This window comes from Corvus hawaiiensis, chromosome 2 (assembly GCF_020740725.1).
Source record: "Corvus hawaiiensis isolate bCorHaw1 chromosome 2, bCorHaw1.pri.cur, whole genome shotgun sequence".
Classification (NCBI taxonomy): domain Eukaryota; kingdom Metazoa; phylum Chordata; class Aves; order Passeriformes; family Corvidae; genus Corvus; species Corvus hawaiiensis.
The window spans coordinates 51,609,392-51,628,311 of NC_063214.1; the positions used below are offsets into that span (position 1 = coordinate 51,609,392).

An 18,920-nucleotide genomic window follows, 5' to 3' on the forward strand; every position below is an offset into this window, starting at 1 on the left:
CTCCTCTTTTGAAAATGCAAACAAATGAAATTTTTGTCAAAACACGGCACCTGGCAGCTCCAAGTCAAAAATCTACAAGAGATGGACAGAGCACAGCAATTAGCCTGGGACACTTTCTGCTAAAGCTGCAGCCCCACTGTCACTGCCTGCCAGTTATCCAATACACCTATTTTTTGTGCTGATGAGCAACCTTCTCCATGTTTTTAAGTTGTTCAGCAGAATGACTGGAATTTTTACATTCAAACTAAATAATATTGTGCCTGAATGGTGACTTTGTTCCACTGAACCACAATCAGGCAATGCTGGGCTTGCAGTAAAACCATTCCTCCAGAGATTTTTTTTTTGCCTCTTTGCTAGTCTTTTTGTTCCATCAAAAGAATGCCCTCACAGACAAGGAGTCAGCCCTACACCAGGTGTTGATGTGGCATCACCACTGCAAAGGCAATAGGTCACAGGTGACAACTTTCCCTCCCTGCCCCAGGGGTGAGGGTTTTTATATGAAATTCCTCAAAAAAAAAAAAGTGCGCACGCATTCCCTTGCTGGGTATTTTCACAGTACAGCATTTTTCAAGGATGCAACATGAAACCCTGCTTAGAGCTGACAAATAAGGAGCGTTTGGGAAAATTAACAAGACTGTAAGTTGTGTTTCGTATTTGTGGAGTGCTGCGTTTCCGTGGCAACTGGGGGCTATGGGCTTTAATTACCATCGCCACATTAAGGGTCCCTGCTGTACAGGGGTGTGAGACGCTGCCAGGCAGGGGGACCAAGGAGCGCTGTCTGCGCTGCCCTCTCTGCCCCACAGCTGCCTGCAGAGGTCGAGGGGATCTGAGCAACCAGAAAGCGAAGAGATGCTTGGGAAAGGGAAACCAAGGGGAAGCACAAGACTGACCATCCTTAGGAGAGATGATGAATGATGCCCACCTCCCAAAACCACCACCTCAAACCCAGGAATGCTCAGCATCAGGGGATGACAGGAAAGAGGGACTTGGTGCCCAGAGATAAAACAAGCAGGCAGAAGGTTTTGCTCTACCAGACAAAGATCCTGCTGCAGCCATCTTCATGGCACAAATGGAATGGCTTCTATTTTGAGACCAGGAGATTAAAATAGCTTTACTTTCGTCAAATTGGTCTCGAATGAGACAGGAAAGATAAGGACTGTGACTATACAGAGGTCCCTGCAATGAAATATCCATTCTTTATTGCAAATACAGAGCTACATCCGATAAATCATCTCAGAACAGAAGAAAAGGAGGCAAGTATGAATCTTTAACAACGATACATCTACACATCTACAGATTAAATTTTGCATAGTCCTACTGAACAAGAGTAACGCTGAAAAAGGAGGAAGTAGGACACATAAGCCAAGCTAGATGAAAGCTACCCAGGTTTGGATGGCCAGTCAGCTGTCCTGGTCTGCAGGAAGCACAAACCCCACTAAAGAACCTGAACTTGCACCCTCTTTTCTCCAGGCATTGCTGCCCACCCTATCAAAGTGTTACTCAAGTATTTGCCTTTCTCTGCCATTATGTTTCATAAGAGAGGTAGGAGCTGCCTTTACAATTTGCAAGAAGATCAATTTTCTGGAGGTACATTAAATTTTCTGTTAAGTGGAAAGGGATGTGCCTGTTTCTGGGAGCTTATCCTGCTCTGTGTCAGCAATCATCCCATGGCAGGAACCCCCAAACACAGGACAAGAACCTGGGAATCAAGATGCTCCAAGGACTCTCAACAATCAAGCAGGTTTGCAACTTTTAGGTTTAAGTGCATTAAAAAAAATCTGCAAGAAACCTCCAAATTCCTAAACTCATTTCTGGATTTTTGCAGCAGCGAAAAAGTAAATAGAAAGAAACAAAATTAAATAGAAATGAAGAAATGCAGACTTACCCGCCAGGAGACCCAAAACCAAATTTCCTTCCTAGCACCAAAAGAATAAGGAAAGCAGTATTTAATTACTGCTGCTGTAACAGGTGGCCTTTTATATCCAGTGGAAGTGAAAAAAGTTCCCCAACAGTCAAAAATCCATGAAAAGGATACAATCAGTGAGGCTTTCTTCTCGCTGATGGAGCAGAGGAGAAAAGCAAGAAAGAGTAAAACATTTGCTTATCTGCCATGGATATTTTCTGCCGTGCAATCTGTCCACCAGCCCTTGCCATATGTGCCACCCTTTCTGCTGGGAGAGATGAAGGCAGCAGAAAGCTGTCCATCAAGATGCTAAACCTTCTGGAAAGCCCTCCCCTACGCACTTTGCCCTGAAACGGGGACTTCTGTGGATAAACAGAATACACTTAACTAGATTAAACGCAGCTCATTCCTGGATATGTACAGAGAGAATTTGATTTGATTAATTCAGATTTTAAGGAGCAGTAGTGATTCAAAGAAAATAAAGGAATCGGAGAGCTATGTTCCCTTTTTCTGCACTTCTTTATAACCAGCCCCCATCCCTACGGGTGTGCATGGAGGAAATCCAGGGAGACAGCACTGGGATTAATCACGAAATAGCTTTGATGACAGAGAGAAGCTGGGGGTGGAGGGGTGGAAAGGATGAAAGAACTTTCTGAATAGTTAAATTGTAGGACTTAACTATTTTCAGGGAGAAACACCATCCCGTATCTTCCTTCAGGCGTATGCCACCTTGCACAACTTGTTACAGCTGGTTTCCCCCATCAATCACAACTTGAGTGATGATGAAAGCTATTTTCAAAGGTTAACTATGCTGTTACTAAGCAGTTTTTTAGCTTAGACGTAGCATGAAAAAAATGAAGCTACCTCCTAAGCTAACAAAAAGCTCCAATCTCTTAGAAAACAAGCATTTCTAAGATCTGTGCAAGACAGAGCCAAGAGGACATGGTTTAGAGACAGCTCAGATAAATTATAAGCCACACACTGTCATCCTTCTGCAGGAAAGGAGGCAGAGTCCTCTGCAGGAATGAGTGCTCATGGCCTGCAAGGAACCCATGGCAACCCATGGCCAGAGGAAGAAACTTGAAAGTACAGCAGAAAGAGTGCAGAGGATGCTCTAGACTTGGTCTGAAGCTGGCAGCTTCAATTTTCAGCCTCAACCTGCCAAATCCCAGCAGCTAAGGAACATCACTTGATGAGCTACGGCAACCCCCTAAACCGGTCTGCCCTGCCTAGAGACTGCTTATTTTCTCCCTAATAAAATAAAACAAGTATCACCACATCAGAACTCTCAAGAAAAAGAAGAAAATAAGAGCTGCCTTAAGCCCACAGGCAAAAGAGTATTTAGCTCAGGTTACCTAGGTGCAGGCCGAATTATAACTTGCCCATGAGCAGCGGTATTGCATGCAGAGTGACCGACTCACCACCACAACTGCCCCGCTTGGTCTGCAGCCCAGCACAACCAGGGATCAGAGAAAGCTGGGCTGGCTCTGGCCATCCCTTGGCAAGCAGGTGACTCATTCCAAAAAGCACTGCCATGCCTGAGTAGTCTCTACTCATGCCTGGGAATTATGTTAGGATGCCATGCAGTAGCCGTCATTTGAATTAACTCCACAATAAAGGCAAGTTCTTTAATTCTTAACACTTGAGGATGATGGCTATGCCTCTCCCTATTAAGTCTGCTGAAGACATTTCACTTTGCTGCTGTACATAACTTAATTTCCAGTTAATTTCCAAGAGGAACTTTCCTTCTGGTAAGTGTAAAAAGGTTATTTTCAGAGCCAGTTGCCTGACCCAGCTTTGGGCACACAAAAAAGGCAGAACATTACTTGCACTAAATACCTCCATATTATTTTGTAGGATGCTTTTCAGAAATTAAAACCTTTAGACTGAGACCTTCCAGTTAGGCTACCTGTCATACTGCAACAGACGTACTCTGTACAGATACTGAAAATAAATGGCTCCACACATCAGCAAAGTTTACATAATAAGATCTAGAAGTTGTAGTCTTAAAATATACAAATATTATCTTAAATTAAACCCATTTAAATACTTTGTATGCAAACAGGTCTTTACATACACAGTAGACTACTGCTTGATCTGAGGCCTCCAGACAGGATTCAGAAAAGGAAGTGGACATTGAGTTGACTATGTAAAATCCAGTCTGATTATACGTATTTTACAGACACAAAGAATATGGAAGCAAAGCCTGCATTTGTTTTTAGTCCTGCTGTAGGAATCATATATTCTCCACTTCAGCCCTTGTAATTACACGGCCAGGAAGAAAGAGTAGAGACAACAGTTGTTGAATGAACATTTTTTCCAAAAACACTTCTCTATCCCCTAACCATGTTTGCCAGCTCATTATTTCACATTCTGTATTAGCTTGCCTGATCGCACGTTATATATATACATATATACACACACACACACACACACGTATGTTAAAATATAGAATTTCACTAGCTATTACATAGGGAAGCTTCTATGGTGCAGCTCTTTACCTGCCTGAGGTGCAAAGTTTGGCTGCTATAGCGTGTCCTCTGAATCCTGTTAGTGTCCTCAGAAAGAAACTACTTCGGTGGTTACACTGTTGAAAAACAGTCCTTTAAGATTCAAGTGAGAAATATTAACAAAGACGCATAGTAGCACAAACACAGCAGGCCAACAGGCCCTGGTATGTATCCTCACATGAGTGACAGGGGCTAAATACTAACCAGCAATCTCCTAACTCCCTCTTGCAGAATGAATAATGTGGAAGAGCAGAACTGCTGTTACAGCATTTCTGTCCGCTTTCCTCAGTAGTCTCGCTCTCTTTAAGAAAAGGTAACATTCCTAAACAAAGGCAAAAATTTAAAATCATTACCTTCTAAGTGAGTAGTAAAAATTAAAATCAAAGGAAAAAAAACCGACACTGAAAACAAGTAAGTGGAAGCACCTATGTAAAACATCAAACTGGCAGCCATAGGCAGAAATTATACAGAAGAGATAAATTAATAGAACTATAAATCAATAAATAAACTAGAATAAAATTGCTCAATAAAAGAGAGCTAAGTCCTCACAGAAGGCTACAAGCAAATGGGTGAAAGCTCAGAAGCTTGCTAGGGTGAGGAGGCATCGGACTCCAACTGCTACACTCATCTAGCAAACAAAACCCAAATTGTTAAAAAAACCAAAGGCATGACATTAGGAAAGAAAAATGCATTTCAGTTCATAAGATAGTTAATAATGAATTTGCAAAATATATATAAGACATCTACTCACATCACCAGGGAATTCCAATTCACCACATTTTGGGAAGACAGTGGTAAAGGAGTGGTGTGCTAAAGAGTCCTACCAGTTCAGATTCCTAACTTCAGGCACCACTTTTCTGTATCCACGGTCGAAAAGATTGCAGCAACAGAGGCTGACAGAAACATGCTACATCGGGAAGGAGCCAACCTTCTCCTCCTCCTCCCTGTCCAATCTCTTCTCAGCAGGCTGAAATTTTGCATTTGAGATTCTGTGGGGGATGACACAATTTTCACTTCCTCATTTATTCTATATATTCAACCCTTAAGAGCTAGCTTTTAAAATACCAGTCTTGCTTTGAAGGATACTACTTCATTAGCAGTGCTGTTGGAAAAAAGTCTTTAAGAGGCAGACGACTTGCCCTCTGGAGTACCCATCTTCTTTGCACTCCCTAACCACAATCTTCATTTTCCCAAACCAAGCACTTCTCAACTAGTTAGGCTAGGTTCACAGACATAAAAAATTCAAACTGCCTTTTATTTCCATACTTTTTTTTAACTCCCAACTCAGACTAAACACTTTCACATGTTTTATGCCAGGTACTTAAACATTTTTTTTAACTTTATAAACTTTTTTTTTAAATTGCTACATTGTCCAAAAGCCAGAAACCACCCCAGACAACACTCCTGCTGCACTGGAAACTGTGCAAATGACCCCAAAGTATTATGGCGTCTCCAAGATAAGGACACACATTCCCATGGGATGTATTTCTTTTCCACGAAAAGGGAGCAGTGCTGTGCACAAAGACTGTAGAAATGCAACACAAGGACCAGAGGGGCTGTAGACACCTGCCTACCCTTCATACAGAAACAGCAGCAGCATCTGTGTTCATAAGGCCAGGATAGCTTCAGGCAACGGATTATTTGGAAATAGCATACTTCCAAGCTTTTTTTCTCCTATCAGCAGCAACAGGGAGTCAAGGAGTTATTCGGAAGTTCACCTGCAAACTGGCTGTTCGTAAAACCCAGATCTTTAAAGAAGTAACTCAAACTTACCATCAAGTTCAGAGCAGTGCAGTGACTCAAAGGAAGGGGGTCTAAGTGGGTCAAACAGACAATGCCATAAGTCATCTTCATTTGGCAGTCACTAAAAAAAGCTAAGGAATACCCAGAAAACAAGTGCACACTATCCTGAGAAGGGTCCCTTCTGCATCAAGCTTCTAATACAGAGAAGCATGAGGGAACCTCCACAAAATACCCCAAACAATAGTCTGCTCTACAGTTACTAGTTTCCACCTAGACACAGACATTTGGGTCAGAAACCCAACTTTCCACAATTCAGTGAAGAACTGTTTAATACTGCAATAAGAAAACAGCCTTGATTTTCACTGATTTTCAGAGTTAAAAAGCTAATAATTTCAATTTAACGAACCAAGACAAGGGCAAACGGTAATTAAAAGCCCTTATCCCGTCCTTTCTGTGTGCAATCTGAAAACCTGAACTCCAGACAAGAACATGATGAGAGTTTCATTCAAAGGAGACAACTTTAAAAGCAGGAGACTCAGCTACAAGCAACACTGCCTCTTAATATCAGTCATACAGGATGAGAATACAGAAACAATAAATAATATCCCAGGCAACTTGACACTGTAAATGAAAGATATAGGGAGGACAGAGTCATGAAAAGGCCATCCTAGCTGAAGAATTTTAAGACAGGAAAGACAAAACTATTCACAGAACCAGTAAGTTACACTGGAAAGCTACCGCAATAATATACCATACTTTGGCTAAAGGGAGTAATTTGCATACATTTCCCTTTGTAAACTTCAGCACTAGAAAAATATGAACTCAGATTTACTGCTTGTCCATACAGACCAGTTTAACTGAATATTAAGTTTCAATAAAGTTAAATTCTGAACTGATACTTTGCTGTTAAAGCATGTTGTGTTGCTTTAGCCAACCCTTATTACTAAGTGGAATATAAAACAGAAAGCGTTTACAAAGACTTTTTTTTCCACTGAGTACATGAAAATAAATCACTGCAGCTTTCCCATATATAATAAAGGTGTGCTTTTTTTCTCTATGATGGATTTGGAGAACAGCACATCGGCTGAGGTTCTTGCTGGTTGGAGACCCCTGTTTTCCACCAGCCTCCTGACTCCCTTCAAACTTGCAAATGCAACCAAGGGGGTGCTTTGGCTTAGAGATTCCTAACTAGTGGAAAACTGGGGGCCAAAGCATGCCATGAAGTAGCTATAAAACCTTATCTCAAGTAATTATTGTTAGCATTGATACACAGTATGTTTAGGGTAAGAAAATATACCAAAAAAACCACTGAACCTTGCCAACAACTTCCAATCTGCAATTAAAAGAAACAACTCCTGACAGCCAGACTTGATGCCTCACTTGATCTCCCATTTCTCTCTCCCCTTCCTTCCCCTCCTCAAATCCTGGAAAAACAGCAAAATGGGAATTATTCTTTGGGACAAACATTTCTACTTGGAAACATTAAGTGCAGTTATTTCAAAATTCCTACACATCAACAAATCCTGAAGGCAAACAGATTTATTAAAAATAGAAGGAACAAATGCCTGAATGATCTTCAGTTTCTTGTTCTGTTTTTCAGAAGCATATCACCCCTTCCCAATTTTTAAATAAGTCTTAATCAAAGGACTTGTGTTACTTAAAGTTTGCATGCTCTGCACAGCACCCAGCAAAATGAGCAACCTTTTTTTTTTGCGAGGTGGTTAATAAAGGCTACCTGGAAGTTTACCAGGGTTTCTAGGATGCCCATTGGAAAACCTTATGGATAACTGTACAACTACTACTACACACGTATCCTAGGAGACCAAAGAGCTTTCACATTTAAGAGCTTATTCCCCAGCCACCCTCTTGATACACATCTCATGCAATTATAAATAATACAAATAGCCATGAGAAAGGAGGACGTTGGTTTAATTTCAGGCAGAAGGTACACAGACCTCTGCTTGTATCTGCATAAATGTTTCATTTTATTTCACTTCTTCTCACCTCCTGACAACAAAGATACTCTGTAAGATTATCTCACGTAATTCATGAAATGTTTTTAAAAATTGAATTTTACAACTGTGCAAAGCTAAATTTCTTTTAATCTTTAAAAATTCACATACATACATACAAATCACCAGAAACAGCCTTTGTATTTAGTCAAGTGAAATCTAGATTCCTGACCACAACATTTCGCAAAGCATCAGCCTGTTAAAAAAAATAAAAAATACCAGAGAACCATATAATTTAGGAAAAAGCTTAGGAAAAAGAAATAAAGAAAACAAAAACAAAAAGCACAAACCAGCTAATTTAAAAGAGACTCACATTACACTTCATGTTTGAATAGCCTATGCATTTGAAACAAGCTGAATCAAAAGCATACCCCTCATTTCTTGTTTTTAATTCTCATCACAGGGTCTAACCTGCAGTTAAGGACTCAGTGCCCAGCCTCTGAAGAGGAGCATCCTTAAAATGCCGAGCAGAGCCCTGGAAACACCCTGGTACGATTCTTTGGCAGCCGGCACCCAGGATCTGTTACAAAACCTGCAACACAGAGCATGATAGCCCCTTCCCTTCATCACCTTTCTAGTCTACATTTCTTAGCCTTCCATCCCAGCAGAGGCGAGGAGGGAGCACAGAACACCTGCCCAACAGGAAAAGAAGAACATACTGTTGGTCTCCTGGAGGAGGGGATATCACATGACAACAAGAACGCCAAGGAAAAAGGTTGTCGACATGCTGGTATACACAAATTAAATCACCAATGGGTAATTAAAACAGGACTAGTTCCTCCTAAAGCCACTAAGCAGCTCTCGGGGTTTGATTTCCTTAAAGCAGTAAATTAATCACCTAACCTCACACGAATATGAAGCCCTAACAGCTGTGGCTCAGCAATGAATAACCGGAGCAGGAGTCAGTGTAAAAGATCTGCAGGCACTCTCTTACAGTGTGTCCTTCTCAAAACCTAAACTTAACATTAAAATTAACTGCGGGCTAAAATGTCGCCAGCAATTTCTCATGAATGCATAATGAGACGCTGCTACTCCATGCAGCACATCAGAGTTTTGTAAGCGCACCCGGTGAGCGTGTGCGGGGATGACCCGCGCAGGAATCCTCACAGTAACTCTGTGTGTACGGTGGCTTTACAACACAGACACGACATTTTGAGTCCCTGTCCTGCTATATGCTATAAATACTATGTAAAGCAACACAATGTTTGCAAGAAAAACAACAAATTGGATTATGTAACATCCTTTTTCTTTCTTCCACTCCTCTATTTAAGAAAAATCTGCTTTTTTGAAGAAGAAAGTTGAAGTGAGACATTGAAACTGTTCTCAAAATTGCACATACTTCCTGAAAAAGTCTCTACTTCTGTATAGTTTTATAATTCAGTATCTCAATACTAGAGGTGTCTTCAACGCAGAAAGTCCATTTTACATCCTGAAATGGCTTTACTTTTGTCAATTAGAAAAGGAGGGGAAAAAATTGTTATGATTTGCTTTCAAATTAAGTTCCTGGCTTTTTGAATACTACAAAATTGTGCTTATTTGCAGACACACAAACTATCTTCCACAGCAGCTTTTATAAAGTCTAGTAACTCCTCTTGCAAATTGAATACTTTAGTATTATTTTTCCCTTATACTGGACATAATACAAATTACATACAGGAGAGCCGACAACCAGCTAAATATGATAACCACTATATCCCTCAAGACCATCCTCTTCCTTCTCTTAGCTCCATGAAGTGCATGAAAAAAAACCCCCAAATCTACAAACACCATGATAAATGAGCTGTACAAGAGTGTTCTCCAGCAGCAAAGGGTTCAGTTTGAGGCCTCAGTGGATGCTTCAGAAGACTTCAGGGTGGCCTTTATAATACTCTCCACTTGAGAAAACATGACTGCAAAGTAAATCATCCATATGAAAAAGTAGCAAAACTGTTTTTTTGCTGCTTCTTGGTTTGGCATGGCTTTAAACAAACAGGATTGGATAAACAGCATAATGAAAAGGACTGACATCGTTCTGGTTCACAGAAGAGCTGCATGGCTTAGATGAGACATCACTCCTGGTGAGACCATCAGAACAGTTAAATAAATTGTCCAGTCAGAAGTGAGGCCCATTCTGCTCCTTCCCATGAGATAAAACCAGTGATTGTATCTCGAAGACATAGCACTAAGAAAACTTTTGACTTCTGCTAGAGACATTTCCAACAGCACTAAAATGACAATGTCAGGCTAGGGGCATTTTCTTTGGGGTTTTTACATCTACTTGTAATGCACCATTTCAGCTGAAGAACCAACGCAAACCAATCTCAGCTACTGTATTCCCCTGTGAGCACACCAATACTACACCTACGTGGGGCTCCTTCAGCACATGTGACATTAATTAAAATAAAGTCATAGCTGGAAATGGCATTTGCTAAGATACCACGATTTTTACCATGAGGATCTCAGCTGCATGAAACAGCGTGGTGAAACACCACACAGCAGAGGAAGGGGGTGTAAGCACAGCCCTCACCATGCCACACAAAAGCTGCTCCCCAGCCCAGCCCTGCTGCCACACGCCTCCCTCCAAACTCGCAAGCATCAGCACTGCTCCTACTACTGATGAAAGCAGAAGAGGACAGCTGAAATCTGCCTGCTCAGCCAACAGGCTGAACAAGAATTCTGGATGTGAGTCCCAGAATTGCCTTCAGAAGCCATGTCTTCAAAAGATCTGAGTGGCTGAAGGAAGCCTGTTCTCCTGAGTGATGAACCTATTCCCTCCAACAACATGGGGTTTAACACACAGACTCTGCAGCTTTAGTAATAGTTTGCAACATGAAATTTAACATTTTAAGATTTCATTTAAACTAAGCATGCCACATGATTGCAAAGAGCAGCTGAATAATGAGATCTAATATGAAAGAAATAAAGAAAAATTTACCACAAACCCCCATATTACAGTAATCTAAAAAAAAAAAGTATTTCCAAAGGAAGAGGTAAACAACTTTTACCCTCATTAAAAAGTTGAGAAATGTGCACACCACCACTAAAACATAATTAATACACAGCCTTCAGGAGAGTCCAAAGGAGCAATTTAATTAACCACCCACTGATTTCATAAATGACAAGAACACACAAAGGTAATGGCACCTTATAATTGAAAATGTCCTGTTTATTTAGCTGAGCAATTGTGCTGGTCTATGGTGTGCATAAATATGAGGAAACACATTTTCAACTCACGACACTTTAAAGGTAAGGTGTAACAGAACAACATACAGCCCATGATACAGTCACTGTACACTCCACTTATTTAATGCCTTTACCCAATAATCTCTAAATCACTGACAGTCATAAAGGTTTTAACCTTTATGAACTTTTCTGATGGGCTTTTTCCATGCCCTCTTCAGACAGGTGGAAGAGCTGAGATGAAAAAAAATTCCAATTTTACTGGTATGCCACTTCAAACAAACTATTGCCTCATTTAGGGACTTAGTTTATATCTGTAGTTCTCCCACTTTCACACAAAGGGATCCTCTGTAAGCCCCATGAAATATTTCTGCTGACAATCTTCTAAACTCATTTTGCAGTTTCTCACTTTCTTTCTTTTCTTTAACATGAAAAAAGCATCCTTTCAGCTACTACATCCTTTATAACGGCTAAAGAGAAGCAGTTCTTACTAAGGTAGGAAAAGGACATACCAAAACATTTGAAAGGGTTTTTTCATTCAACTTTTCAGGGATAAAGCTGGAATTAATAGTCCTTTTTGCATTCACAAAACTCAAAATGCCTTTGTGCTGCTACATTAAAACCATCAAAGTCTATTTGACTGAACATGAAACAGAGCAACATCTGAATTTATGAGCTGTTCATGTCCCTATCTAATGGACACACCTAAAGTGTTCAAAAGAGATGTGGAGAAATTGGAGAAGGCCCAGAGAGGGGACAGATGATCAAAGGACTGGAAAGTCTGCCATATGAGGAGACGCTGAGAGAACTGGGTTTGTGTAGCCTTGAGAAAAGGCTTAGGGGAGACTTTATCAACATGTTCCCGTATTTAAAGGGTGCCTACAAAGAAGCTGGGGACTCCTATTTTACAAGGAGACGCAAGGAAAATACCAGGTGTAAGGGGTACAAGTTACTCCTGGGGAGATTCTGATTGGACACAAAAGGAACATTTTTCACAATGAGAACAATCAGCCATTGGAATAACCTCCCCAGGAAGTGGTGGATTCCCAAATGCTGGACACTTTCAAGATGCATCTGGTGAGGGTGCTGCATGATCTTGTCTAGGCTGTGCTTTTGTCAAAAGGTTGGACCAGATGATCCTTGAGGTCCCTTCCACCCTGGTATTTTTTGATTCTATGATTTATACTTGCTCTGGGACATACATAATTTAAAATAATAGACTGAAAAGATTCTTCAGGCATAAGAATCTCCATGGCAAAGCTGATTGCCAGACTTTTAAAAGTCTTTCCTTACAGTATTCAACAACATACCGTACAATGATCCTCAGCAGTCTAACACCACTGCAGCAGCAGGTTGTACAAGCATGGATGTGGCTGCCCTGCACATCAGCCTCAGATCTCCCATCCCACCTGTTCCCCCTTATCAGCCGCCATGCAAGGACATCAATGACTTTACATAATATTATCTCCCTGCCCACTTAATACAGGAAAAGCATTCCTCAATAGGAAATGTAGCATTAAATGTTGATCCCAACAGCATCAGGGCACAATGTAACTACCTGAAGCAATTAGTTCACATATACACATTTAATACACATTTCTGCAGCTCTGCATCCAACAGTGAAATCTTTACCCAGTGGTATTAGCTGGTCACGTTTACTGTTCCTGAGGGTTTCCCATCATTAGGTGTTTACTGTATTTACCCAGTCTGTAGCAAAGCATTACCAGGCATACCTAGCTGGATTAGCTGCCCATCAGTGATGCCACCAGATATATAAACTTTTTTTTAAATTATGAAAACTCCCATCATTTTTATGCACCATGGTTTCATGCACTACCAATCAGATGAGGAAAGAAGAGTTCTTGAGTAAATACCATAAAGCATCCTCTAGTATTTCTTTCTAAACTTTTTTCTTTTTAAAGTCCTTTCAGCTTTCATGTGTTAACTGAAAGCATTCACATCAGAAACTGACAGGTCCTAGGTGCCTGTGCCCCATACCCCAGCAACAGAACCTTTGAGTTCTTTGTTATTACTCCCTTTGATCCTCAAAGGACTTTTAGGCACATTACAACAGGATAGAGCACAGCATTGTTTTCCAATGGTTAATCATGGTAACTGCCGCATGTTTCCAGGATGCATTCACCCTGTGAAAATGGTTTAGATTTTCTGCTTCTAAATGTTAAAGAAATTATACTGCTTAAATTTTAAAATATCAGTCAACTGCCTGCAGCTTCCAAAACAATCTGGACTGCTCAAACTGAGTTGTTTCTAATGTTTACTACTGAAACGAACTTTATCAGAAATAGTTACCTTCTTCCATGCCACAAATGTATTTTGAAAGAAAATCATGCTTCACAAGTCTCTGAAAGAACTCCACTTACCCATCGTATTTCTCCCTAACAACTGTACTCAAAGTTTCTCCAGTGGTCTTACCCGCAGTAAGAGCCCACCTATAGCACAGATTCCATGCGCTAAGTTAACGAGGTAAGAAGCATTAGGAAAGATAACCACAGCTAGAAAAAAACTTTTATCATACAATACTTGGTACAAGTGTTGTGCTCCACTGGGGAAAGCTCTCAAAGATAAGCAGTGTTTTTTAATTCACCAAAAGTCACCTGGGATGCAGGACAGATGGAAAGTAACAGGGAGTCCTCACTAGCACAGAAGAGCTCTTAATTTTTAACAAAATATCAGAACTTCCCATTGCAGCAAGCAGAAATATCAGATCTTGAAGACTACTTTCCTCAAAACTTTCCTGTAGGAATTCCAGTACTGCTTGTTTCTTTTTAAGTGGGTTAAATGCTGCCTATTTCCCCCCTACTGTTAGGAAGATCATTTTTTCCCTTATAACAGCATTGTCCCAAGTTCTCTTCTACACAAGTCTGAAGAGAGAGCCAAGGTGGTCTGCAGCTTGTTTATGAAACTAGCCCTCACTATCTCCCCAGTCAGCCCAGAAGGACAGGCAGTAGATGGCCATCCTCCCTCCTGGGGTGATCCCTCAAGTCTACTTCTACAGGATATGAGGAGGTAAGTTATTAAGTGATCAAAATACACACAGAAAAAGAATTCATTTTAAGTGCTACATGAGGGATATAAGTAGTATATTAATTGCATCTTCTAGATTAATTACTTATTCCATCAGGTCATGGCACAGTGAAGTAATTTAAATCAAGGGATTTAACAGCACTTTGAATTAGTTTAATAATGCTAAACCTTACTGTATATATTCAAGCACTTAACTCACAAGAGCTGCCTTTTTTTACTATTCTGTAGTATTAGTTTAAAAATCAAATGGATTTCATTACCATTCCTGGTAAAGAACCTTACTTAAATTTTATAAGAATAATGAAAATAAACAATACCATTTCATGTTTAAATGAAACTTAAACCTTTAAACTTAAAAGCATTCAATTATTAACAAACCATATTGCTTATTATTACAAAATTAATTTTTTTTGTGCAGCAATATTGCTCTTTTCCCTTCTGTCCCCACTGCCACCAAAGGCTTGTTTGATTTCTACCACTGAACAGCCATTCCGTTTGCTGGTATTCCACTGTAGCACATAATTTTGAAAGTGGCAGAGCCTTGCCTTGAGCTTGGATCACTGCCACCAAAAATCTCATCCTTACAAAATTTCTTTTGCATACTCAAAATTAGAATAAATATAAAATAAAGTATTGTCCAGTTTTTAAGTTTCTCTGCACACCAGCAATTTGACTACTTAACATCAACAGGCCAGCTTCAGCACAGGGCCTACTCTCGTACAACCCACGCAGATTTCTCAACCCTGCAGCTCAGACAACACTTGTTATCTTTCAGCAAGTACCTGCTGCTGACTGCTTCCATTTCCACAGGCTTTCCCATGGCTTCTAGTGTTATGAGCAACCTTCAGGGTGCCTTTCACTAGCACTACCTCATTTCACACTTCAAGAGAACAGAACAACACAGGGCTCAGCTCAGGTAACTTGTAGCTCACAAATCCATATCTTATGCCATCTCCCTACATCTCTACTAGCATCATAGCTGGAGGGTTATTTTTAAAATGTCTTATGTATTACCTGGTTTTAATGAAATAAAAAATAGAAAATTCTATTCAAAGAAAAATACACAGAGTATCTGCTGTAAAATTGTCCCAGCAAACAACTTCAAAATTCCTCAAGGACATCAAATGTCCTTAAACTCAATTTTCTGAACTGACAGGAACCCACTATACCACTACATTTCCTAAGTAGTTTCTTACAAAAGAATTACATTAAGAGTTGAGGGAAGATTTAGTTCTTTCCATGCCAAGGCCTGCATTCCCTTTTTATAAACTCAAGGATTTCTAAATACATGTAAACATCTTGAATAAATAAATAAATAAAACACAAGAAAATTTTTCTTCCGGAATCACTTTGCAGTGTAACAAGAACAGTACTTTTCCTTTATTGCAATATTATGTTCTGGTACTAACTCAAAAGTTCACATCATTTTCATTTCTTTATTGCCAATAGTCATCTAGGAAATGCTGCCATCAATAGTAAATCTACATGAAGTCACACTCCTCTGGCGCATTTTGTGAATAGCAATCAGTTCATAACATAATCCTGTTTAGTTTAAATTCAGTTTATTCTTCAATTACTCTGCTAGCCCAACTCTAATTTATTATATTTTCTGGTACATTTGATTTTGAGTATTATGACATCCTGGCTCATGCCATTAGAGAGGAAACATAAAATGGTGACGATGTCTAGGGACGGCTGAGAGTAAGATAGCAACAGCCTGGAAAATTAACAATATCACTGTCTCTGCTCAGCTAGACCGCTCCTGCATTAGCACTAAAAAAATTTGTCAGTATTTCTCTAATATAGACTTGACATCCAGGAATAGCCTCAGAGGCACCATAAAATCCCAGTCAGCACGGCAGGCAGCTGGGGTGGCTGGGTGGGCAGACAGCAGCCTCTGAGCCTACCAGGGCAGCTCATCTGCAGAAGAAAGGAAACACTGGCCCTCCTGCCACTTGGAGCTCACCAAAGAAAGAAACCAACATGGCTCTAAATGACATCAATACTATAAACATTGATTTTTTGGTTGGCTTTTTTTAGCCTTGCATTGTCTCAGTCCTAGCTACCATTTCTTTCTCCCAGCACCCAAGGTGAAATGAGAGGCAGCAGCCAGAAGCCTGCTCAGAGCACCTTTCTTGAGAGGCCTGGCAGTAGGGAGGGCTTTGCCTTCCCCTCCAGCTTGGTGACCAACTGCATTAACCTTGAGGGCACGCTGCCAGCCCCACCTGCTTACTCAGGCTTTTGCCAACAAGGGAAGCTCTCCCTGCATTGCTTTGTCCTTCGAAGATGCATCCTCTTTCACTTACTTCTTGCTCCTGCCTAACATTTGGTGTTGGAACTTCTGAATCCATGACGGAGGATGGAGGGGCAGTCCTGATGGGGAAACATCAGACTCTTGTATTCATATCCGACCTTTTTCCCTACAACAGATTCTGACAACCTCAAACATGAAAAATGCTTATGTTTCTGCACACCTTGCTCTGTCCCAAGAAATTCCACACTGGGTTTTGAATAAAACGTGTATTTCCCTTCTTTTGTCTGTTGTTCAGAAAGCCTGAAAGATTACCAACACAACACACAAGAGTGAACGCTTTGCAGGGAAACCCAGGCAGGCAGGCCAATGAGGGGCTGCCAGCATTGGAAAAAATTTGCAGTGGAGGAAATCTGGCTGGACCCAAATCCTCACTCATTACTTTGTTCACCAGAAAAAAAATCAAGCAGACTTATTTTCCCCTATAGGATAATAAGTTTTCGGCTGTGTCTAAGCTGTCTTGTAGCTCAGCCAGTATTGCCAGCTCCTTCTCAACCTCACAAGCAATAAGGATTTTATTAATGATGTAGTTGCTGCAATTGTTGCAATAAAAAGCCAATGTCGAAAATTACATGTAGTAATCCCTACAATTACATGTAGCTATTTACAAAATTAAGAAATGCCATGTTTTAGCTTATCCACTGCCTTTCAATTTTTCCTCATGTCTACTGAACCTATGTTGTAACCCAGTTGCTGGTTTCTGTTCTGAAGCTTTTTCCCCCACAACCCAATCCCACACAAAGCATGGACACAAAAGGGAGTACCATAAGGGATGCATAAGCATATTTCCATTGTTGGGTTGCTTGAGTTCACACTTAGGAAACCCCACTGAAAAACAGTTACTGGTGCATGAGAAACAAGGAGTACAGTTTCAGCTTGTGAAGCCTGATGGAGTCACAGCAAATCAAATCAGGCCACATTTAGGTGGGATGAAGAACTGGGACAGAGGGGCTCTCCCCTCCTGTTAAGTGCTATCACATGCCCCAGTGTAATGAAATATTATCACCATGATGAGAAAAAAATAGCTCCTCTCGTTTTGGTATGTTGGTACCAGGAAAACACATCACCCAAGCTCTTCAGAAGCAATGACAACTCCAGCTGTAACCATTTTGTCTTCTCAATCCTGTGTACTCCATAAGGCACCTGTCTATGCTTACACTGCAAATCAATGCGTCTGCTCCGGTGTCTCCCTGCACCTGCTCTCATTACCCGGTGTTTGAAACAAATCCTGAATTAAGACCTGAGACTTGATTTCACTTCCCAGCGGGCAGAGTAATCATCAATAATTGATGTCAGTTGGTTTCATTTGGGGCACTGCCTAGGGCATGCAATGAAGAGTTACAGCACGCACCAAGGAAAGGAGGATTTGTATATAAAATGATTTGATAATCTGAAAAAATCCCTCAGTAAACAAAGGAAATTTACAGATAATCGTATTAAAGATTAGAGTTGTTTTAAAACAATGCAGAATGTATTCAAGAACATCTGGGAAAAAAGATGGTAGTATTAAAAGCAAAACCTTTGGTGAAAATATTTTCCCCTCTCGAAGAGGAAACAGTAATTAATCAATTATTAAATCCTAATCCTTGTCAATTCATGTTAAATCAGAGCACTTTTTCTAATAAAGACTGTTATCACTATATTTAAATGTAATTTTATAGATGAATACTTAAATATATTTACATACAGTTTTAATCCTGATTAAATGATTGCTTGATTACTCCACTTTTTAATTGCTCCAAATTTATTCCAAATTTGAGAAGCAGGGTAATTTAATGTCAGAAAACTGGGTAAGTTTATTATTAAATAAGGACAGAACAACTTGTGGACTAATAAAAATATATCATGATAGCAAAAGCAACTTGGTGTCTTTCTTTTTTTGCTTACTCATCAGCTGGAAAATTAAGAAAATAACTCCTTTTATCTTACAAACGTTACTATTTTTCCATCATCCATTTACTGTGTTCCAAACTCTTGGTGTGGGGTGAAAATCCCCACAATGGAACACATAAACTCATGACATTTTCTATAATCAGTGTTGACAATTAACAGTACTCCTCTTTATTTAAACACTGCATGATTGAAGCTCCTCACTGCTATAACTGCTGAAAGCATCAGAAGACTATTTATTTTACTACTAAAAAGTAAAAACTACAGAACTGAACAATAATTAAATTGGTAAAAACATACTGGCTCAGATTTTGTAATGTCTTTCACTCCATATTTATACTCCATTC

At 40.1% G+C, this 18,920-nt stretch overlaps 1 protein-coding gene across 4 annotated transcripts in view; it reads right to left on the reverse strand.

Annotated features, from left to right (window-relative positions):
• Nucleotides 1-18,920, reverse strand: part of LNX2 (ligand of numb-protein X 2) — a 59,606-nt gene that overhangs the window by 32,383 nt on the left and 8,303 nt on the right. The window contains exon 1 of one of the 4 annotated variants that reach the window (XM_048294959.1): nucleotides 5,165-5,358. The exons of 2 other annotated variants lie outside the window; for them this stretch is intronic. The gene's annotated coding sequence lies outside the window, so the exon portion shown is untranslated. Of the gene's footprint in view, nucleotides 1-1,885; nucleotides 2,337-5,164; nucleotides 5,359-18,920 lie in introns of those variants that run through there. One more of the 4 variants, XM_048294957.1, reaches the window with a different exon arrangement.